We start from the raw sequence: 22,879 nt of genomic DNA on the forward strand, positions 1-22,879 counted from the left end.
ACATGGTTCTAGCTGAGAGAGAGAGAGAGAGAGAAAGAGAGAGAGAGAGAGAGAGAGAGAGAGAGAGAGAGAGAGAGAGAGAGAGAGTCCATCCTGGTAGGGGAAAAAAGGAAAGAAGAGAGTTCTCTTCCTGGTCCCTGCACTTAAATGCATTTCCATAGTGAGTTGGACAAGGGTGGCACTTGGGAAGTGGTTTAGCACTTGGCTCTAGGTACTCTCGAGACAATACACCACAGAGGTAGTCCTCCAACCAGGGCCCAAGGCAGTGATGGTCTACTTGTGGTCCTTCCTCTCCTACACATGACCTTTAAGTTCAACACTGATTTCCCAATCTCCAAATGACTGTTGTGCCTGTGTCATCAAGTTTGGCCAAGGTCAGAGTGAAACTCAAGAGGAGATGTTTTAACAGTAGAGTTAGAATTTTTTTAACAGTGAAAAAATTACAAAATTTGTTTCTAGTTACAATATTTCCCATATCCATAATCCCCTGCATCACTATCATCCTTTGTTACTCTCCTTTAATTCTCTTCTTTAGACAGCTGCCAAGTCTGTCCTCTGTAGGAGCTTAATGTCTTGCTACTTAGCTCTGCTTTGCTACTTTTCCATAGATCATATGATCATAGAACTTAAAGGGACCTTAGTGATCTGTGAGTGTAACCTCCTCATGTTCACATGAGACAAACTCAGAGAGACTAAGTGATTTGCCCAAGTTCACACAAGTAGTGAAAGAGGCAAGATTTGAATCTAAGTCCTCTAACTACAAAATCAATTGTACCAAGTTACCTTTCTTCCATTTCCTTCTAATAGATGGTGTCTTCTCCCTCCAGCCTTTTTTTTCTCTGCTACTCTGCTCCCCTCTCTAATTCTCTTCCTTCATTCTTTTATCTGCTTTATGTTGATGAGCTCTACTCTTTGCTGTCCAAAGTTCAACTACCCTCCAATAGATATATTTAACCTCTTTCCCAGAGGACTTCCAGACTAATTTACCTAACCAGTATAGGACAAAGATATTAGGGTTTGTTTTTTGTTTCATTTTGTTTTTGTTGTTTTACTGCTCAAAAATCCTTCAGCAGTTACAATTAAGTCTTCTTTAAAACCTAATCCCTACTACCCAAAATCTCATAACATGGGTTTCTTGTTTTTCCTTCATTCAGGAAGATTATGACATCAATTAAGTAATGCCATGATATGCAAGTACATTGGGATTTAGGTGAAGGAGGGCTGTATAAAATCACCAGTCTCATTTCTCCAGAGCCATCTGAATCCAGCAACCAATGTGTATCATAACAACTGTAGATGGCCTTAGATGCAGTGGGAGACCTTCACCTTTTTAAGCTAAGGTCTTTTGCAGGTCTCAGTTTGACAGAGGCAATGTCCATTCAGTAATCCAGATTAGGTAAGAAAGAAGTGAAGCAAAGAATGTCCTTTTTAACCTAGTCAACAACAAAAAATCAATGGGGGGGGGGGGGGGAGACCTTAAGGTTTCTGGCCAAAAGAGAAACAATTTTATTTACATTCACTCTGAACCAATCAGGATCCAAAAAATGACTAAAAGCTATTTGACCTGGAATGAGAGTTAGAGTTAGAGTGATTTGGCACTTGTAAACCCCAAGATAAATTCTCTGCCTCTAACCCTTCATATAAGCTTATTAACAATTACTACTATTTAATCTCTTTCTTTCCCTGGTGTCCCAAACACTATATATTTTGGTCCCACCAGCATTACTTGATTGTTCCTCTCTCCCTTATATACCCATCAAACTTCTGGGACCAGATTATTGAAATAAACACTGTTTTGTGAAAGATCGCTTAAAGGATCCTAAGAGAAAAAAGCTGGTCACTCCTAATGTGAGACTCTACCAGGGAGAGAGGTCTAGTGCATGCTCTATTTCTAAGAAACTTTCTTCTTTAAATCCAATTCAACACACTTTATTTGAGTGCCAACTATGTGCAAACATAAGTTCTGGGAATAGAAGGACAAAAAAACCTTCCCTTTTTTTCAGAGTTTATGTTTTAGAGGGGCATACAAACAAGCAAATCAAATTTGAAAAGCACTAACCATTAAAGCTTCCCATGGATAATCTATAAATTGAACCCAGAATTTAAAGATTATAAAAGGGGAAGGGAAAGTCAGGAAGTACTCCATACATAAAAGACAGCATATGCAATGGCCCCAATAGTAGAAGCTTAAAGACAATGCCAAGTTGGGAGAATAACTAATAGACCATTGCCCATGAAATGGAGGATGCATGAAAGGAAGTAGTGTGAAATAAATTGGGAAAAAATGCAATCAAATATATAGGGCTTTAAATGCCAAACTGTGCATATTTTTCCCCAGGATTTTAGTAGCATGTTGTAGGGGTTGGGATGGTTCTCTAAATCCATTAAAGTCCATATTCTAATGTACTTTCCCCAGTATGATTAACCAATTATAATTAATATCTTGTTTATATCATTGAAAATCTCCCATGATTAGTGTCCCACCATCATTTCATCATATAACTTCAATTAACTTTTACAGAAGGAGGTACTCTAAGAAAATATAACAAGATTGGATGTTACAAAGCATTTCCCCACAGTACCATGTGATATTTAATCTTTTTTATACCACCTTCCTAAGAAGGAAGCCTTATAGCTTATCGCACAGGAAGGACTTTTATATATGGAAAACTACAAGAAGGCAGGACCTAACACAATCTTGAATGAACAATTCACATGGTTGGCATTTCTTGGGACAAATACAGGTGTTCTTGGGTTCTGTGCCAGCAGTCCCCAAATTGATTGTACCTGCTGGTTCAATGACCCTTAAGACTTGTGATTTATTCAGCAGAGTATAGAACCAAGGTTAGCATGGCAGGAATAGGAGTAAAGCACCTACTTCAGGTCATTTCTGCTTGTCATTTCTTTTTTTTTTAGTTTAGTTTTTTTTTTTTTTTGCAAGGCAATGGGGTTAAGTGGCTTGCCCAAGGCCACACAGCTAGGTAATTATTAAATGTCTGAGGCTGGATTTGAACTCAGGTACTCCTGACTCCAGGGCCTGTGCTCTATCCACTGCCCCACCTAGCTGCCCCTGCTTGTCATTTCTTATACCATAATTGTATTCTATCACAAACAAATACAAAAATTACTTCAGCCATTCCCTGATTGATGGACATTTCCTCAATTTCCAATTTTTTGCCACCCCAAAAGGGCTACTATAAACAGTTTTCTATGTTTAGGACATTTTCCTTTTTTAAAAAATCTCTGGTATACAGATATAGTAATGGTATTGCTGTATCAAAGGATAAGCATCATTTTATATATAGCCTTTTTGATATAGTTAGAAATTGTTCCTCAGAATGGTTGTATTGGTTCCCAACTCCATCAACAATTCAGTAGTGTCCCAATTTTCCCTCATCCCCTCTAACATTTTTAATTTTAACCTCAAAGTTTCAACCTGCCTCCATCCAACCCATCATTGTGCCCTCTGTAATGCCTATGCTACTATAGGCAAAACCTTGCCTTCATTTAAAATCTTCTCCCACCCTTCTTCCATCTACTAGATTTTACTGGAACCTGTATTCTCTTTAATGACATATCCTCTCTGGTTACCCTTTCTAGTATTGGTTGCACCTTTACTTAGCTCACTAGTCAAAATGAGGGTATTAGAAAATTCTTCATTTCCCATTGCCAATTATAGGTTGTTCCCTACCTCCATCGCTCAGTAACTTCTCTTCCTTTGAGGTTCATACTATTCATACATATCATTCTCAAAATCATGATCAATATTTTATACAGACCTTTAGGTGACTGACTCCCCTTTCCTTTCTCAATGAGTTTGGTAAATGGCTCACAATATTTTTCTTCTCATCAACTACTGTTCTTGTACTCTCCCAGGCCATGCCCTTTTCACTAGCCATACTGTCCTCCCTATCTTGACTCCTTGCTGAATCAATTCAACTCTCCAATATCCTTCTCTCTTGGATGCTTAGCACCTTTCTATCAGTGACTATGTCTAGACACACATCAGCCTTGGATCTCTCTCACCTTTCTTCATCACTCTCACATCCATGCTGCTCAATAAAGATGGAGAAAATCATACAAACGATTCTGACTAGGTCCACTACAAATTTGTGTTATATAGCCTCAGCTGGGCATTTATTACTCTCAAGGCAATACTACTATCTCCCTTATAAACTATCCAACTATCCATAGAGGCTCTTTTGAACCTTTTCTTCCCTCTTTAAACTTTCCGTGACTCCTCTTCCCTCTAACTTCTCAGCTGAGATGTAAATGTGAAAATATTTTACATTAAAAAATGTAAAATTTTTAATTCATCATGAACTCCCTCTTTCTTCTTCTTCCTTATGTCTTATCATTCAGGTACCTTCTGCCACTTCTTTACCCCTATCTCTCACAAAAAAGTAGCCCTACTCTTTACCAAAGCCAAACTGTTTCTACTTGTTCAAAGAATACTATTCTATCTTCTCTTCTTTAATAGATTGCTCCCTATTCATCCCCATTTGATCACTTATTTTTAATTTCATTCCCTCCTGCCCATAAACATGCCTATTTCTCCCTGATGATCACAATGGTGTAGTTATTGATCTAGAACCAGACATCATAGAGAATAAAGTCAAGTGGGTCTTAAGAAGAATTGCTAAGGGCAATGACAAAAAAAATGTTCAAATTACCAAGCAATTGTATTGATTTCATGTTCCAGCAAGGTTATACTTAAGATACTTAAGATTCAGGCTTCAGCAATATTTGAATATTACTAAAAAGTCAGGCTGAATTTTGAAGAGTCATATGACCAACTTTTGGAGGATTATATAGAAAGCAAGAGAGCTCCAGAAAAAAATTTCTGTTTGAGGGGCATCTAGATGACACAATGGACCCTGGAGTCAGGAGGACTGGAATTCAAATCCTGCCTCAAACACTTAATAATTACCTAGTTGTGTGACCTTGGGCAAGTCACTTAACCCCATGGCCTTGAAAAAACTAAAAAAAAATTCCTGCTTGATTGACTACACTAAAGCCTTTAACTATGTGGATCACAACAAAATGTAGCAAATCTTGAGATGGGAGTACTTCTCACTTGTCTTTTAAGGAACCTGTATGTGGGCCAAGAAGCAATAGTTAGACTTGAATATGGAACAACTGACTGGTTTAAGGTTAGAAAAGGATTATGACAAGGTTATACATTGTTATCTTATTTATTTAACTTATATTTAGAGATACAAAACACCAGGCTGGATATATCAAAAGCTGGAATCAGGAGAAATAGCAACAATCTCAGATATGTACACAACACTAGTGGCAGAAAATAACATAAAAAAAAACAAAAACTAAAATCTTGGTAAATGGAGAAGAAATGGAAGTAGCGCCAGATAATATATTTTTGGGCTTAGAGATTATTGCAGAAAGCAACTTCAGCCATTTAATTAAAAGATGCCTGTGCCTTAGAAGGAAAACTGCTATAAATTTGGACAACATAGTAAAAAAGCAGATATATCACTTTGTTGACAAATGTCCATATAGTTAAAACTATAGTTTATCTAGCACTATACTGAAAAAAATTACATAAATTTATTTGTTAAAGCAGTAACAGAGTTTGAGAATATTGCCTCCAATTTTGAAAGAAGTTCTACTTTGGATAAAATGCTATCAAACAGCATCTCATACTTCAGAGAAATTTTTCACGAAAGAAAAAGTCAATCAATGGTAAAATTCTTTATTATCTTATTTCAAGAAATTATCACAACCTATCACAATCTTCAGCAACCATCACTCTAATCAGTCAGCAGCCATCAACATCAAAACAAGACTCTACAAGCAACTCAGTGAAAGCTACACTGATAGCATTTTTACTGGTAACATTTTTAAATTTAAATATCAACATTTTTAGTCATAATTCAATAATCTACAGTATGGTGTAAACATAATTTTTATATGCACCCGGAAATAAAAAAATTCATGTGACTTGTTTTATTGTAGTGATCTGGAACTGAACCTGTAATTTCTGAAGAATGCCTGTACATGATTCTCAGGCAATCCAGCCTAGGGGAATCAGCAAGGCATTCCATGGAAAAGAAAGAGGTAGCATGTATTAGAAATCATTATTATTACTTTGACTTCCAGTTCCCTTTAGATCCTAATGAGGATGCTAAACCCCAAAATCTAGATAATAATAGTTCCCTGTAGATCTCATGCTGGTCTCCCACAGGAAAGGAGCAATCCCTTTGGAGAAGGGAACCATTTTCCTATCAATAACCATTGACCACCCACCACCACCAACATCAGGTAAGTCCAAGAGTGCTGGTAGTATTAGCCAGGGTCACCAGTCTTGTTTGTTGACCAACCCCTGTAGACATCATCCTAGAAAACTGCTGTGGAGAAATTATTTAATAATTACTTTTGCTGGTACTAAAACCACTTGCTTATTTGACTACCACAACTATTGAAGAATTGGAAAATAAAGTTCTCAATAAGAGTCATGGGGATTGTCTAATGATTCAAAACCATAAGCTTATGTTTTCATTAGTAAAATCAACATTAAAGAAGATATATTACCAAGTACTTTGCTGCTGTATATTTAGGATCATAGGACCTTTCCTTCTTACTTGAAATTAAACAATCCTATATATGAAATTTTTCCCCATTAAAATGTGAGCTTCTTAATAGCACTGACTTCCTCTGCTTTTTTCTTTTTATCCATAAATCTTAGCATAGTTCTTTGTACTTAAGTATTTCATAAATGTTTTATTCATTCATTCATACTAGACTACAAAAGCATATTAAACTTGTACCCAAAATTAATAGTATAGAATAGTATAGAAGTAATTAAATCAATTAATATTATAGAATCTAACCATCATATATGACAAGGTTTTTCTGAGAATATGTGTTCAAAATTCTAAGTGTATCAAGAGTTTATCCTTCCTACATTCTTGGCAGCAATTCTGGCCATGGAATTAGAAACTCTCTCTCTCATCCTACAACCACCTGCTGAGCAGTGAGATCAAGAAATCTCAGCTTCAAACCAAAGATTGTGTTTCCCAAAATGAGTGAATGATAGTAAAGGACAGCGGCTATAAAGGGTTAGGAATTGAGAATTTATGGAAGTCTTAGGCATATTGCTAGTATAAATGTTGGGAAAATATTTTGAAAATTATGGCTGTTTCCTTGATGTTATATATCCCTATTGTTATTTTGAGGACCTTGATGAAAAGGATTTAAGGAGAGAGAATGATTTATAACTGGAACTCACAGTCTAGACTTAAAATTTGGAAAGTTCAGTAATTTTTCTTCAAATAAACCACATGTGATCAGATTCTTTGATTAGTGATTGACATTAATCAAACCCACAAAAATATTTTATTTTTTATAATTAATTATTTCTAATCAGGAAAATTCTGCCTTTGATCCCTTCTCAACCTTCCTTTTCTCAACTGAGAACAAAAGAAAAATAAAATACCAATCACATTTTTCTTAGAAGTTTTGTTTATAGATGTTTAAAACCATTCTCTTCTTCTCCATTGGTGTCTTGAACATTCTTTTCACCATATTATTGGCCTATGATGGGATTTGTTTGTTTGGTGGATCATTCTTCCTATCTACTTCCCAACTAGGGTCTTGATGTTAGTGTTGATCTGGGTCACACTTAAAGAGGAAAGGTCTGGACTGATCCTGTTGGTACTTTCTTGGTTATGTTGAGTATTATGTTATTCTAGGATCTCAAGGAAAGCTCATGTTAGGGATCTGCAAACTTTCATTGCTCCCTAAGTGGTCTAATCCAGGGCAAAATCTAATTGATATCCTCTGGACTTTAGATCTGCAAATTCCTGAACTGGGTTTGGTCTGAGCAGTAATAATTGCTGCTTAGACTAAGGAACTATCATCCAACCTTGAAGCCCATTTATTCAGAATATTGGGACTTCAGGCTCCTCATAGATTCCAGATTCTTGCCTTAGTTATCCTTTTTTATTCTTTTTTTCATTTTAACATGTTTTCCAATTATATACAATAGTAATATGTACCCATCATTTTTTGCAAGGCTTGAATTCTACAATTTTTCCCCCTCCTCCCTCCCCCCCCCGAAGGCTGTCTGACAGTCTCTACATTGTTTCCATGCCATACATTGATGTAAATTGAATGTTATAAGAGTAAACATAAGAATAAACATAATCCCCCCACCCCAGAAGATGGGAAACCTCAAGAATAGAGAAAGAGAGAGAGAGAGAGAGAGAGAGAGAGAGAGAGAGAGAGAGAGAGAAAATGTACTTCAGTCTGTGTTCAGATTCCAATGGCTATGTCTCTGGGCTCAGTTGCTTTCTTTATCATAAATCCAGCAGAGAAGTTGCTTCAATATTTTTCCCTCAGTGGCTATTACTAGCTGTACCTCCACTCTATTTCTCCCCACTCTCATTTATTCTATTCTCTCTCTCCTTTCATTCTGGCCCTGTCCCAAAGTGTGTTGAATATGAGTACCCTCTTCCTCAATCTTCCTTCTCTTGTATCACCTATCCCCCCTTCCCTCCCACCATTTACCCTCATCCTGTCCCTTTCCTCCCATCTTTCTCCAGGGTAAGACAGATTTCCTCACCCTATTATGTGTGTATGTCATATCCTCCCTGAGCCATTTCTGATGAGAATGAAGGCTCACTCATTCCCCGTTGCCTTCCCCCCTCCCCTTCATTGAACTTTTTCTTGACTCATGTGAAATCTCTCAGCTTCTTCTTCATCTCCTTTTCCTTCCTCCCAGTTCTTTCCCCCATTGCCCATTGACTCCATCCCTTTACCACATCATACCATTATATTCTGATCCTTCCTGTGTCCTGTCTATATATGCTCCTTCTAACAGCTCTTATAAATGAGAAAGTTCATATGAGTTATCAATATCTTCTTCCCATGCAGGAATACAAACAGTTCAACATCATCAAGTTCCTCATAGTTAGTTCCTCTCTTCTACTCCCTCTATGGTTCACCAGCATCCTGTACTTGGAGATCAAACTTTTTGTTCAGCTCTGGTCCTCTTGATAGGAAAGTTTGAAAGTCCCCTGTTTCATCAAAAGTCCATCTTTCCCCCTGAAATAGGATGTTCAGTTTTGCTGGGTAGATGATTCTCAGTTCTATACCAAGATCTTTTGCCTTCCCGAATATCATATTCCAATCCCTATGAGCTCTTAATGTAGATGCTGCCAGATCCTGTGTAATCCTGACTATGGAGCTTCAGTAGTTGAATTGTCTGTTTCTGGCAGCTTTTAGAACTTTCTCTTTGATTTAGGAGTTTGGGAATTTGGCTATAATAGAAGAAAAACTTTCAGGATCCCGTTCAGGGGGTGACCATTGAATTCTCTCGATTTTTATTTTATCCTCAGCTTCTAGGATCTCAGGGCAATTTTGCTGTATTATTTCTTGAAAAATGAAGTCTAGGCCCTTCTCCTGGTCATAGCTTTCAGATAGTCCAATAATTTTTAAATTATTTCTTCTGGATCTGTTTTTAAGATTGGTTGTTTTTCCAATGAGTTATTTCACATTTTCTTCTAATTTTTGGCTTTTTTGGAAGAGTTTTATTTCTTCCTGATTTCTTGCAAAGTCATTAGCTTCCTTTAGTTCCATTTTGAAGGAGTTATTTTCTTCAGAGAGCTTTTTTATCTCCTTTTCCAGCTGACCAGTTCTGCTTTTTAAGGCATACTTCTCCTCATTTGCCTTTTGTTTTGCTTTTTTTCCATTAGGCCTAAACTGGTTTTTAACATTATTTTCTTCAGTATTATTTTGTATATCTTTCACCAAGATTTCGATTTGGTTTTCATTATTTTTCTGCATGGCTCTCATTTCTCCTCCAAATTTTTCCTCCACCTCCTTTAATTGACTTTCAAAGTCTTTTTTGAGCTCATCCATAGTCTGAGCCCATTTCTATTTCTCTTTGATTTTGTTATCATCTGAATATGTGTTTTGATCTTCCATGGGACTAAAGTAATTCTCTATGGTCAGATTCTTCTTTTTCTATTGTTTACTCATTTCCTCAGCCCAAGGCTAATTTGCAGCACTTCCAAGGCTTTGGGGTTTTGTTTTGGTTTTTTTGGCGATACTCCATTGGGACCTTTATTCCTCCAAGGTCTTATGCTCTCTTGACTGTGCTTTGATATGTAGATGACCACAGCATTGCCCTCTGTCGAGGGGCTATAAGGAGGGATCCAGCTATCTTACTATGGAAGCCCATGCAACCTGGATCTGAGTGTAGGCAAACTGCAGGGTCCTACCCCAGGGAGAACAGAGAAATCTCTACAGACTTCCCTTACTGTCTCAGGGGTGGAGGCTGCTTTCTCCCAATTCTCACTACAGATTCTGCAGTGGGTGCTCCTCACTCCACACTCACCCAGGTGCAGCAAAGTTCTTTCCCTGCCCCTTCAAGCTGTTGCTAGTCATTTCCAAGGCTGCTCCTCGACTTTTCTTTCAACCCTCAGTCCTGGTGAAGCACACCTTTCCCACAGAACTTCTAAGTTATCTTGGACTGGGAAAATGTATCACTCAGTCTTTCTGCAGGTTCTGTCTCACTAAATTTTGTCTAGAACCATCCTTTGTTTGATTTTTGGGGGTTTGGGTAGTCAGTGTTCTCTGCCTTCACACTGCCATCTTGGCTCCACCCCTCTATCCTTTTTTATTCTTAAGACCGAACCAGAAGCTGAAAATGAAACCCCTCTCTGCTCCTGGGGCCTGAGCCACAAATTGTTGCTTATTCTTCTATTGGATTACCATTCACACACACACACACACACACACACACACACACACACACACACACCAAACAGATTATAATATTTATTTGTTCCCTAGGCAGGGAACATTTTTACATGGATAAAATTTTCCTCTTTCTGCTCTACACAAACCCTCATCATTCTCTTGCAACAACATTATTATAAGGTATATAGCAAAATTCATTAAGTCACAGTTTTTCTTACCTTGGGAGCAGCTAGGTGGTATAAGTGGTTAGAGTACTGGGTCTGGAGTCAGAAAGACTCATCTGCCATATTTGACCTCAGATGTGCAACCCTGGCAAGTCACTTAACCCCATTTGCCTCATTTACTTATCTGTAAAATGAATTAGAGAAGAAAATGACAAACCACTATTGTATCTCTGTCAAGAAAACTCCAAAGGAGGTCCCAAAGATCAGACACAACTGAAAAGTAAAAAAATAAATAATAAACATTTTACATGATTTGTATTTTAATTTCTTCCATGATATTTGGGATTCAGTCCAAAACTTATTATTAGGACATAGCTGAATTTTTCATTGACAACATGTCTATGTCTATGACTTTCCTTGGGAGAGTTGTTGGTTTTTTAAACTTTATCCTTTAAACAAATTTTTTTCTTTTTCTTTTTGTAATCATCATCAATTTCTAGGCTATTCCCTACTTCCTATACTGAATCCTCCCTTGTTACAAGGTGAAACAGTTATTTAAAACCAACAGACACAATGAATGACCTCTTTGAACTGCACATGTAAAATGAGGTACCCATTGTCCTTTAACTTTCTGCCAAAAAGAGACAAGTATTTCTTTATTTTCCAGAGCCAAAATTAGTTGTTACAATTACTCAGTTCATCACCACTTTAATATTTTCAAAAAAACACATTGTTGTTATTGTATATATAAAATACTTTTTGGAGTTCTACCAATTGGATTTGGACATAGAGCAAAGAAAAATGTGGCTGAAGTTGTCTGCTAATGTGCATGTCTCTTGCAGTATCTTCTAATCACTAAGGGGAATTTATTATATGTTGTTCCTTTAAATAAAATGTAATTTCCCTGTTCCTTTCTTATCTATATTTACCATGGTCTTATCTGTAATCATGATTGCTACTTCTGATTTTGTTACTTCAGATAAAGCAATTATGGATTTTACTCCAGCTTCTCATTTTAACTACATGAATTTTTATTTCAATTACATTTCTTTTAAATAATATATTTTTGAATTATACTCTCTATTCTACACTGCTATCCTCTTCCATTTTTGTAGGTGAATTTATCCCATTTACATTTATGGTTATTTTCATCCATCCTGTCTGCTTGTATTTCTTCTCTTTGCTCCCACCTCCCTCTATACCAATATAAAGATGGTATAGGGGAGGTTTCCATACACCTGTGTTTCCATGAGTGAAGCACCCTATTTCCTTCTGCTGTAGCTCTTCTCATCTCCTTATGATTCCTGCCCCTGATTCCAGGTTTTTACTCTATCTTCCTTCTTTTTGTTTAGTTTAGTTTAGTTTAGTTTTGTTTTGTTTTTGCAAGGCACTGGGGTGAAGTGGCTTGCCCAAGGCCACACAGCTAGGTAATTAAGTGTCTGAGGCTGGATTTGAACTCAGGTACGCCTGACTCCAGGGCTGGTGCTCTATCCATCGCACCACCTAGCCTCCCCTCTTCGTTTCCTTCTAATAGCATCTTTACATTTCTTCCCCAACATTCACATTTTTTTTCTTATGACACTCCCCTTATCTATTCTGCCCTCCCTTTCACCTTAGACTTTCTTCTACCCTCCTTTTCCCTGCCCCATCCTATTTCCCAATCTCTTCTCTCTCTGTCTCTCTCTTTCTCTTCCCCCTCCCTCATCAACCTTCCTTTATGCTCTCTCTGTCTCTATCTCTGTCTTCTGTTTCTGTCTCTGTCTAGTGTCTGTCTCTGTCTCTCTCTAAAGACTTACCCAAACTGGAAATTCAGGATCTACTCACAGACCCAGGTCCCACTCTGACAGGAGCACTTTCTTCATTTCTGACCTTCATTCCATAGGCAATCTGATGGCTACTCACTTCTAGGAGAGGGTCCCATATTAATGTCAGCATAGTGCAGACACTCAATCAACTAAGCTCAATCAGTCTGCCAACTTCAGCAGCACCTGAGAGCAGGCATGTACTACCCATCCACAACTTTTGTACCTATGTTATGCAATAATAATTTCCCTCTCCTTTTTGACCTTTCTTCCCCAGCATGGTTCCTATGTCTCTCCCCTTAACTGGCCAGAAAAATCTGTTCCTTACTAATTGCAATTTGTCCCATTTATTCAAAATTCTCATATAAAACTTTTATGGCCATAGAGCAATATGTACTAGGTAGTTAACTGTCAAGTTAGGAAGCCTGTCAAGGGTCTAGAATCTGACTTTTTATTTAACTAGTGTTTTATTTTTTCCAGTTTATATTAAAAGACAATTTTTAACATTTCTGTATATAGAATCAATTTTTTCCAATTTCATGTAAAGCTAGTTTCCGACATTCATTTTTTATAAGATTTTGAGTTCTAAATTTTTCTCCTTCTCTCACCCTCTCCCTGCTTTCCCTCCACACACACACACACATACACACACACACATATTAGTTATGTTGTGAAAGAAGAAATATAATAAATGGGAAAAACCATGCAAAAAAAAGTGAAAATCATATGCTTCAATCTGCACTGAGATTGTCTAATTCCTTCTCTGGATATGGATGGTATTTTCCATTGTGAATCTTGCTGAGAAGAGCTAAGTCCCTCATAGCTGATCATCACACAATGTTGTTTTCAGTGTGTACAATATTCTCCTGGTTCTTCTCACTTCATACAGAATTAGTTCATGTAAGTTTTTCCAGGTTTTTCTGAAATCTGCTTGCTCATCATTTCTTTTAAGCTAGTAGTTTTCCATTACATTCATTTACCACACTTGTTCAGTCATTCCCCAATACTTTTGTACATATGTGTCCTTTTCTCTTTTGTATGATTTCTTTGGCATACAGACCCAGTAGTGGTATGTGCATGGTTTAATTGCCCTTTGGACATAGTTACACAATTTTTCCAGAATGGTTGAATCAGTTCATAACTCCATCAACAATGCATTAGCGTCCCAGTTTTCTTACATCCTCTCCAACATTTATCAATTTCTTTTTCTGTATATGCCAGTCTGATAGGTGTGAGGTGGCACCTCAAAGTTTTGTTTTGTATTACTTCCTTCAGCTACTCATTTGTTCTTGTTGTCACTTATCCATAGACAACGGACACAAAAATTTCAGTTTAATGAACAGTGATTTGCATTGTTCCTGGCAAGCTCAAACTCTCATTTCTGTCATTGCTTACACTGTAATTTTCACATCTTTTTTTTTTAAGTTATCACCAAAGTTGGTATCTCAAAACTTTAAAAACAAGTCAGCTGTATACAAATTAATCTTCCCTGACCAGTGGTGGATGCTGAAGTTACCTAGTACTACTACTCTTTTTTGGAAAGTAATACCTTAATTGACATTAGTCAGAATATGTCAGTGGATTGTTGTCAGTCCATTCTTGAAAGTTTTAACAAACCATTCCATATATAATCTTTGAAATTTTCAAAGGCAACCTACTTTAAAGTGAAGAACTCTGTTCTGTCTGAAGTTTCAGGTTAACAGGAAAGCTTCAATGCCTTCCAGAATGTCACCCATATAGGAGGGGAAAAAAGAATTATCTGGATCAGTATAGATTAATACTAAGAAATATGTGAGGCAATTTGACCATGTTTTTGAAAACTTGTTCATACCTGGTTGTCCATCAGTTTCTGGACTCTAGAAACTCCAGAATTTAGAGTCCTTTAGGCTTCTGTGGTTCTTCAGTTATGTATGCTTGTGAGGTCATGCAATGTTTTAGCAATAATTGCAGAGTTCTTAACAAAGTCATGATAACAACAGTCAAATCTTAGAAAAGTTCTTAGATCTCAAAGGTTCTCTATGGATGTGGCTGAGCCAAAGGGCTTTTGTCTTTTCTCATCTGGTGTTCATATCTTACTGAAACAACATGAGATCTATATCTCAGAGGGCAGCTCTGAAAACTAACCCTCATTTATTGAAAGCTTTAGGTGATTTTCTTCTAGCTAATCCAACATTTTGATTAAGTTAGATAATATTTATAACATGCTTGGCATACTGCCTGACACATGTAAACACTAATGGATGCTTGTTCCCCTCTTTCTCAGTTTCATCTAGTAGGTTCAACATTTGGTTCTTTTAAGATGACAATAAATATAGTCATTTATGCAAATATATTTTGAAACCATATAATATTTTAATAGATTTATATAGCCGAGAAAAAAATGAGATAGTAGACATTAGCAAAAAGACATAATGATAGAGAAGAGGATTTATTTTCATTTAGACATTCTGTCTCTGAGTTGGCAATCAATAAACAATGATTAGGAACTTTGACCTTAGTATAGGTCAGGTGGATCTTTGTCTAGGAACTGGTTTTTTTATGCAAAGGTAAACTTTGCAGAATAATAGGAAAAATGTTACTGAGTTCTCTTAGCATTTTCGTTCACAAGCGGATGAAAATAAGCTGGAGCAGGCAAACATATGGGTCACAGCTGTGAATAAAACCTAAGACCATTCATGGATGATGAAACTACGTTTAACAAACAAGCAAAGCCCAAATACACATATGACAGACACACGCACGCATGCACACAACACCTAATTATTTATATGAAAAGATCTTAGTCACAGTTAATTTGATAACAAGGATTCTTAAAGAATCCCTAGGTGTGTGTAAACAACACTTTCCTGTAATTTATATCTCACTTTGTTTTTAACTAGACCTTAATATTTTACTGGTATATGTATTTTTTAAAATAAAGGTGTGTTGTTTTTTTACATATTCATACCTAAGACAATCATGAATTGCTACTAGAGTGGTAGTCAAAAAACCTGAGATCAATTCTTAGCTCTGCAACTTACCATCTGGATGACCATGAATGTGTCAATTTACTTCCTAGGGACATTTTCTCATTTGTAAAATGGGAATAATGCCCACAAATTTTTTACAGAGTTATTGTAAGGATTAAAGTGGGTAATAAATGGAAGACCTTGTTATATTATTATGTTATTATCTCAGCCCGGTTCTTGTCATTTGTAGGTTCAGGATACATAACATGATGATGTTTAACCTTCATTCTCAAGAAGACCATGACATCAGGGAGATGCCATGACAACACATGAATTGGATTTGAATGAGTGGGTACTGTGTTAAGTCACCAGCATTACTTTCTCCTCCAGAGTTCTCTGGATCCAATGGACAGATATGAATCAGGATGACTAGAGATGGCCCTGGATGGGAGGCAATCACGGTTAAGTGACTTGCCCAAGGTCACACAATTAGTAATTGGCAAGTGTCTGTGGCTGGATTGGAACTTCCATCCTTTTGACTCCAAGGCCAGTGCTCTATCCACTACTCCTTCTAGCTGCCCCACATACCATAGCACAACATAACAAACACAACACAGCATAACATAACATGATATATTAAATAAAAGATACATGTGTCTTTCCCCCATATATACCCTGACATTTAGAGAAAAATACGTGGGATGCACTCCACATAACACTGTCCAGATCAACACCATTTTGCTATATTCAGTAATAAACCCTCCATAATGGTAATCAATCATTTATAAGATTATTTTTTTTAATTTTTTTTTAGGTTTTAGGCAAACAGAGTTAAGTGGCTTGCCTAAGGCCACACAGCTAGGTAATTATTAAGTGTCTGAGACTGGATTTGAACTCAGGTACTCCTGACTCCAGGGCCGGTGCTTTATCCACTATGCCACCTAGCCACCCAATCATTTATAAGATTATTTCAATAGGAAAAAGGTAATCTAGTAGAAAGAAAATCAGATTTGAAGCTCTTGTACCATTCCCATCCCTGCTACTTACTATGTGATCTTGGACAAATCATTTTTCTGGGCTTCAGTTTACAAATAACAGAGTTAGAGTACTAAAATCTACAGTCCTTCAGTACCTAATTGCTGTTATAAAATCATTTGATCTAAACATGCTTTCATTAAAACTAATTTATGGCTTTAGGTGTTTTCTATTTGGATTCTCAATGCCCATCAATAAATAATGCATATTGATGCTTTGTGTGTGCTTGTTTTCTACATGTGTCCTATTATTTAGTACATATTACCAATAATTATTCTTCTTTAGGGAGAGCTATTATATACAGTCATAAATGTATGAACAATTTCAAGGGGTGGGGTGTCATTTTTAATTGAGAGAGAAAAAGAAAAGCATCAAGGAACCCACTTCACAAATGATGACAAATGGAGAAAATATCAGAACTAAAACCTTACAAGATCCTGCCCAGTGTAATTCAATTTGCAGTTACCTTTCTTCAGATAGCTAATGTTTGTCCTTTATTCTTTAATTTTAATTTTATTTTTTTATTTTTAGGTTTGCTTTTTTTTTGAAAGGCAATGGGGTTAAGTGGCTTGCCCAAGGCCACACAGCTAGGTAATTATTATTCAGTATCTGAGGCCCATTTGAACTCAGGTACTCCTGACCCTGGGGCCAGTGCTCTATCCATTGCGCCATGTAGCTACCCCTATCTTTTATTCTTTTTTTTTTTTTAGGTTTTTGCAAGGCAAACAGGGTTAAGTGGCTGGCCCAAGGCCACACAGCTAGGTAATTATTAAGTGTCTGAGACTGGATTTGAACCCAGGTACTCCTGACTCAAGGGCCGGTGCTTTATCCACTTTGCCACCTGGCTGCCCCCCCATCCTTTATTCTTGAAGAAGACCATGACATTAGGGAGGCAATGCCATGACAAGTTTACATGAATTAGATTTGAGTTGGGGTGTGCTGGGCTAATTCACCAGCCTCACTTTTTCCTCCAGACTCATCTGGATCCAGCGGCCAGATATGGATCAGGATGACTGGAGATGGCTTTGGATTGGAGGCGATCAGGGTTAAATGACTTGCCCAGGTTCACATAGCTAGTGACTGTCAGTTGTCTGAGGTCAAATTCAAACTCTGGTCCTCCTGACTCCAAGATCAGTGCTCTATCCACGCCCCATCTAGCTTCAGATATCTACTTGCATTTCTAACCACCTCCCAACTGTTATTATAAACTATCATCTCTTTCAAGTCTCTCCCAACTTCCCACTTTGAACTACCATTCTGAAACTTCATTTTACATTCCTTAGGATTACAAAATTTAGAACTAGATCCAAAATCAAGGAAGGCTTCATGAAGATGGGTCTTGAAATATGGAAATGATTTCAATAAGCAGAGATAGTAATGGAAAGAGGAGAAAAGGGCTAAGTGCATTACATGGAAAAATGATATATGAACAAAGGTGTAGAAAGCATTAAAGGGCAGGGAAAGTGGGAATAGCCCAGGTTCTCTTACAATGTTTATCTTCGTCCTTGAAGAGGACCAAAATGACATCACTATGTCAAGTTACAATGTATCCCATTGTGGCTAATCCGACCAATATTAGATAGGAAAGCTCTTCCACAGGTTGGGAACAAATAGGTCATATGAACTTTTGGGGTAGATTCTGTAATTTGTATATCTGTGTTTCTTTTGAGCTACTTTAATTCTGCTTTGCTCATATAGGACAGCACATTCTCTGATGAGGCAACACCATGCTGGGTGGTCCTATGCCAGTACCTCTCAAATTACACAATCAATTCCAGAGTTTCTAAGAGAGGCCTTAAGAATATTTTATTTGAGTTTTACAATTATTTTTGGAATTTTACTTCCTACCCCCCCATGGAAAGCAATCTGTCAGTCTTTACTTTGTTTCCATGTTGTGCATTGACCCAAATTGAGTGTGATGAGAGAGATATCATATCCTTAAGGAAGAAACAAAAAGGCTAAGAGATAACAAGATCAGGCAATAAGATGTCTGTTTTTTTTTCTAAATTAAAGGGAATAGTCCTTGAACTTTGGTCAAACTCCAAGATTCTTTATCTGGATACAGATGGAATTCTCCATTACAGACAGCCCAAAATTGTCCCTGATTGTTGCACTGATGGAACGAGCAAGTCCATGAAGGTTGAATCAGCTCCATGTTGCTGTTAGGGTGTACAGTGTTTTTCTGGTTCTGCTCATCTCACTCAGCATCAGTTCATGCAAATCCCTCCAGGCTTCCCTACATTCTCATCCCTCCTGGTTTCTAATAGAACAATAGTGTTCCATGACATACATATATAGTGTGCTAAGCCATTCCCCAACTGAAGGACATTTACTTGATTTCCAATTTTTTTGCCACCACAAACAGGGCTGCTATGAATACTTTTTTTCTACGTTTTAGGCAAATGGGGTTAAGTGGCTTGTCCAAGGCCACACAGCTAGGTAATTATTAAGTGTCTGAGACTGGATTTGAACCCAAGTACTCCTGACTCCAAGGCTGGTGCTTCATCCACTGTACCACCAAGCCACCCCTGCTATGAATATTTGTGTACAAGTGATGTTTTTACCCTTTTTCATCATCTCTTCAGGGTATATACCCAGTAGTGGTATTGCTGGATCAAAGGGTATGCACATTTGTGTTGTCCTTTGGGCAAAGTTCCCAGTTTCTCTCCAGAAAGGTTGGATGAGTTCACAGCACCACCAACAGTGTAATAGTGTCCCAGATTTCCCACAACCCTTCCAACATTGATCATTATCCTTTCTGGTCATACTGGCCAGTCTGAGAGGTGTGAGGTGGTATCTCAGAGAAGATTTAATTTGCATTTCTCTAATAATTAATGATTTAGAGCAATTTTTCATATGGCTATGGATTGCTTTGATCTCCTCATCTGTAAATTGCCTTCGCATATCCTTTGACCATTTGTCAATTGGGGAATGGCTTTTTGTTTTAAAAATATGACTCAGTTCTCTGTATATTTTAGAAATAAGTCTTTTGTCAGAATCATTAGTTGTAAAGATTGTTTCCCAATTTACAACATTTCTTCTGATCTTGGTCACAGTGGTTTTATCTGTGCAAAAGTATTTTGGTTAATGTAATCGAAATCATCTAGTTTGTTTTTTGTGATGCTCTCCATCTCTTCCTTACTCATAAACTGCTTCCCTTTCCATATATCTGACAGGTAAACTAGTCCTTGATCTTCTAATTTGTTTATAGTATTGTTTTTTATGCCTAAATCCTGTAACCATTTGGATCTTATCTTGGTAAAGGGTGTGAGGTGTTGGTCTAATCTAAGTTTCTTCCATAAACTTCCAATTTTCCCAGCAGTTATTATCAAAAAGAGAGAGTTTTTATTCCAATAGCTGACTCTTTGGGTTTATGGAAGAACAGATTACTATAATCATTTCCTGATAATGCACCTAGTCTATTCCACTGGTCCACCACTCTATTTCTTAGCCAATACCAAACAATTTTGATGACTGATGCTTTATAATATAATTTTAGATCGGTAGGGCTAAGCTACCTTCTTTTGCACTTTTTTTCATTAAATTCCTGGAAATTCTTGGTCAGTAAAAGACCAAAAAAACTGCTATCCAATAAATTGAAACTGGCTATAATCCAGCATGGGAAAAAAAATTCTCATAACTCTTGATAATTCTAACTCTTAACAGAGAGAATATACCTAGCCCGAAGTGATGGACATAAATGACCTATCCATGAGACTGCTATCCAATGAGATATAATTGGCTTTAACCCCACTTGGGAGAAAGACTAATAATTCTCAAGAATTTTAACTCAATTACATAGAATGTACTTAGCTAGAAGAGACAGATATTCAGGATTTTCTATGACTCAGAATGATCTTTTTTTCTTTTTGTATTTGTCCAATGGATGATCTGAGAGATTTATTCCCATTTCGTATTTGTCCAATTGTACTTTCTAAGGGTTTGTTTTCTTGTTGCAAGGTATTAATTGTCTCTCCCATATTTTTAAACTCCTTCCTTATTTCTTCAAGGAAGTCTTTCTGTGCTGAAGACCAGATTCTATTCTCCTCAGAAGTTCTAGGTCTCTCTGAGTTAGGGTCTTTCCCTTCCAAGAATTTTTCTATGGACCCACCTTTCTGCTGACCCTTCTTCATTTTTCTACCACCTTGAGTTGGGGAAGGGCTGGTTCACAGGGGCTTGGGATCCCTAGAGGCTTTACTTACTGAGTGCAATTTCTCTGGCTGACCAGTAGGAGGTGCTGGTTGCTTTCTCTGGAGTGCCTGTGACCTTGATTGAAGCCTTCTCCCTTACCTTGAAGAGGGGGGTGGAGGTAATGAGTCCTTTTGCCTTCAAACAATGATGGGCTTTACTCTGGGGGTGAGGTCATTTCTCTCCCTATTGTCAGCTGGGTTGTTCTTCTGCTCACACACCTGGGTCTGAGGCAGAAGTAGTCTGCTATTGGTTGTTCTGGGTAATGGCCTCAGGCCAATGGGGCCATGGTCTCAGAGTTCCTCAGACCCGAGGAGCCCAGGGATGGTGTCCACAGCTCTCCTTCTCTGGAATCCCCCCCCCCCCCAGCCCTGTTTGCAAGCTCCAGAGTATCAGCACGCCTCTGCTCCCTAGTTGACTCAAGCCCCTGCCTTCCAGCCCCACTGCTGATCTAGCAGGTCTGGCTCTTGGGCCCCCAGACTACCGAGTCCAATTCAGCAGCCAATCTGGCTGATTGGGGTTGATTTGCCCTCCACGCCCAGACTCACTCACCTGAATTCATCCAATGCCAGTGTGGGAGACAAATCCTGAGGTAGATATTCTTTCTAGGCCGGAAGTCAGAGTTCACCTTTTTCATTTATGATACTAGCAATTTGGTTTTGTTCTTTCTTTTTTTAATCAAATTGACCAGAGGTTTATCAATTTTATTGGTTTTTTTCATAATACCAACTTTTGGTTTTTATTTATTAATGCAGTAGTTCTTTGCTTTCGATTTTATTAATTTCTCCTTTAATTTTTAGAATTTATAATTTGGTATTTAAATGGGGATTTTTAATTTATTCTTTCTCTAAATTTTTTAGTTGCATATTTAGTTCATTGATTGACTCTTTCTATAATTTATTCATGTAAACATTTAAAGCTATAATACATCCCCTTAGATCTGCTTCGAGTGAACCCTGTAGGTTTTGGTATGTTGTTTTATTATTGTCGATATCTTGTATAAAAAGATTAATTCATACTATAATTTGTTGTGTGGACCACTCATTCTTTAAAATGAGGTTATTCACTTCTGGCCAATTTGGCGGAGAGGAGACAGGCACAGTTCTAAAGTCTCCTGATCTCTTCCCCATCTATCACATGAAACAAACCTCTTAAAAGAAATCCGACCCACAAAACCCAGAAAGAAAAGCCAGGAGAAAGAAAATCTACCTCAGGATTTGATTCCCGCAGCAACACTGGATGAATTCTGGTGGGTGAGTCTAGGCTGAGAGGGAGGATCAGCCCCGGATCAGGCAGATCAACAGCTGAATTGGAACCATGAGTCTGAGGGCCCGAGAGCTGGACCTGCTGGATCAGCGGTGGGGCTAGATGGCAGGGGCTTGAGTCAACTAGGGAGCAGAGGCACTGGTGTTGGTACTGTATCCCAGGAGCTTGCAGACAGGGCTGGGGGGAGAGTTCCAGAGCAGGAGAGCTGCGGGCACCATTCCTGGTCTTCTCTGGTTGAGGGAACCCAGAGTGCCATTACAGCTCAGACCTCTTCCATGAACAAACAAATGCAAACTACTTCTGCCTCAGGCCCAGGTGTGTGAGTAGAAGAACCAGCCCAGCTGAGGAATGACCTCAGGCCAGGGTAAAAAGCACCATTGATTGAAGGCAAAAGAATTCAATAGCTCCAACTCCTCCCTTCAAGCAAAGGGAGAAGGCCTCAATCAAGGTCACAGACACTCCAGAGAAAGCAACCAGCACCTCCTAGTGGCCAGCCAGAGAAACTACACTCAGTGAGTAAAGCATTTAGGGATCCCAAGCCCCTGTGAACCAGCCCCTCCCCAATTCAGGTCTTAGCAAAATGAAGAAGGGTCAGCGGAAAGGAGGATCCATAGAAAAATTCTTGGAAGGGAAAGCTCTAACTCAGAGAGACCTGGAACCTCTAAGGAGAATACAATATGGTCTTCGGCAAAGAAAGACTTCCTTGAAGAAATAAGGAAGGAGTTTAAAAATATGGGAGAGACAATTAATA

At 37.9% G+C, this 22,879-nt stretch overlaps 1 protein-coding gene across 2 annotated transcripts in view; it reads right to left on the reverse strand.

Moving 5' to 3' along the window:
- Positions 1-22,879, reverse strand: part of ERC1 (ELKS/RAB6-interacting/CAST family member 1) — a 436,241-nt gene that overhangs the window by 399,760 nt on the left and 13,602 nt on the right. The window contains exon 1 of one of the 2 annotated variants that reach the window (XM_074195000.1): positions 10,944-11,047. The exons of the other annotated variant lie outside the window; for it this stretch is intronic. The gene's annotated coding sequence lies outside the window, so the exon portion shown is untranslated. Of the gene's footprint in view, positions 1-10,943; positions 11,048-22,879 lie in introns of those variants that run through there. 2 annotated transcript variants of the gene reach the window in all.

The sequence above is a fragment of the Macrotis lagotis genome, chromosome 7 (assembly GCF_037893015.1).
Source record: "Macrotis lagotis isolate mMagLag1 chromosome 7, bilby.v1.9.chrom.fasta, whole genome shotgun sequence".
Taxonomy (NCBI): domain Eukaryota; kingdom Metazoa; phylum Chordata; class Mammalia; order Peramelemorphia; family Peramelidae; genus Macrotis; species Macrotis lagotis.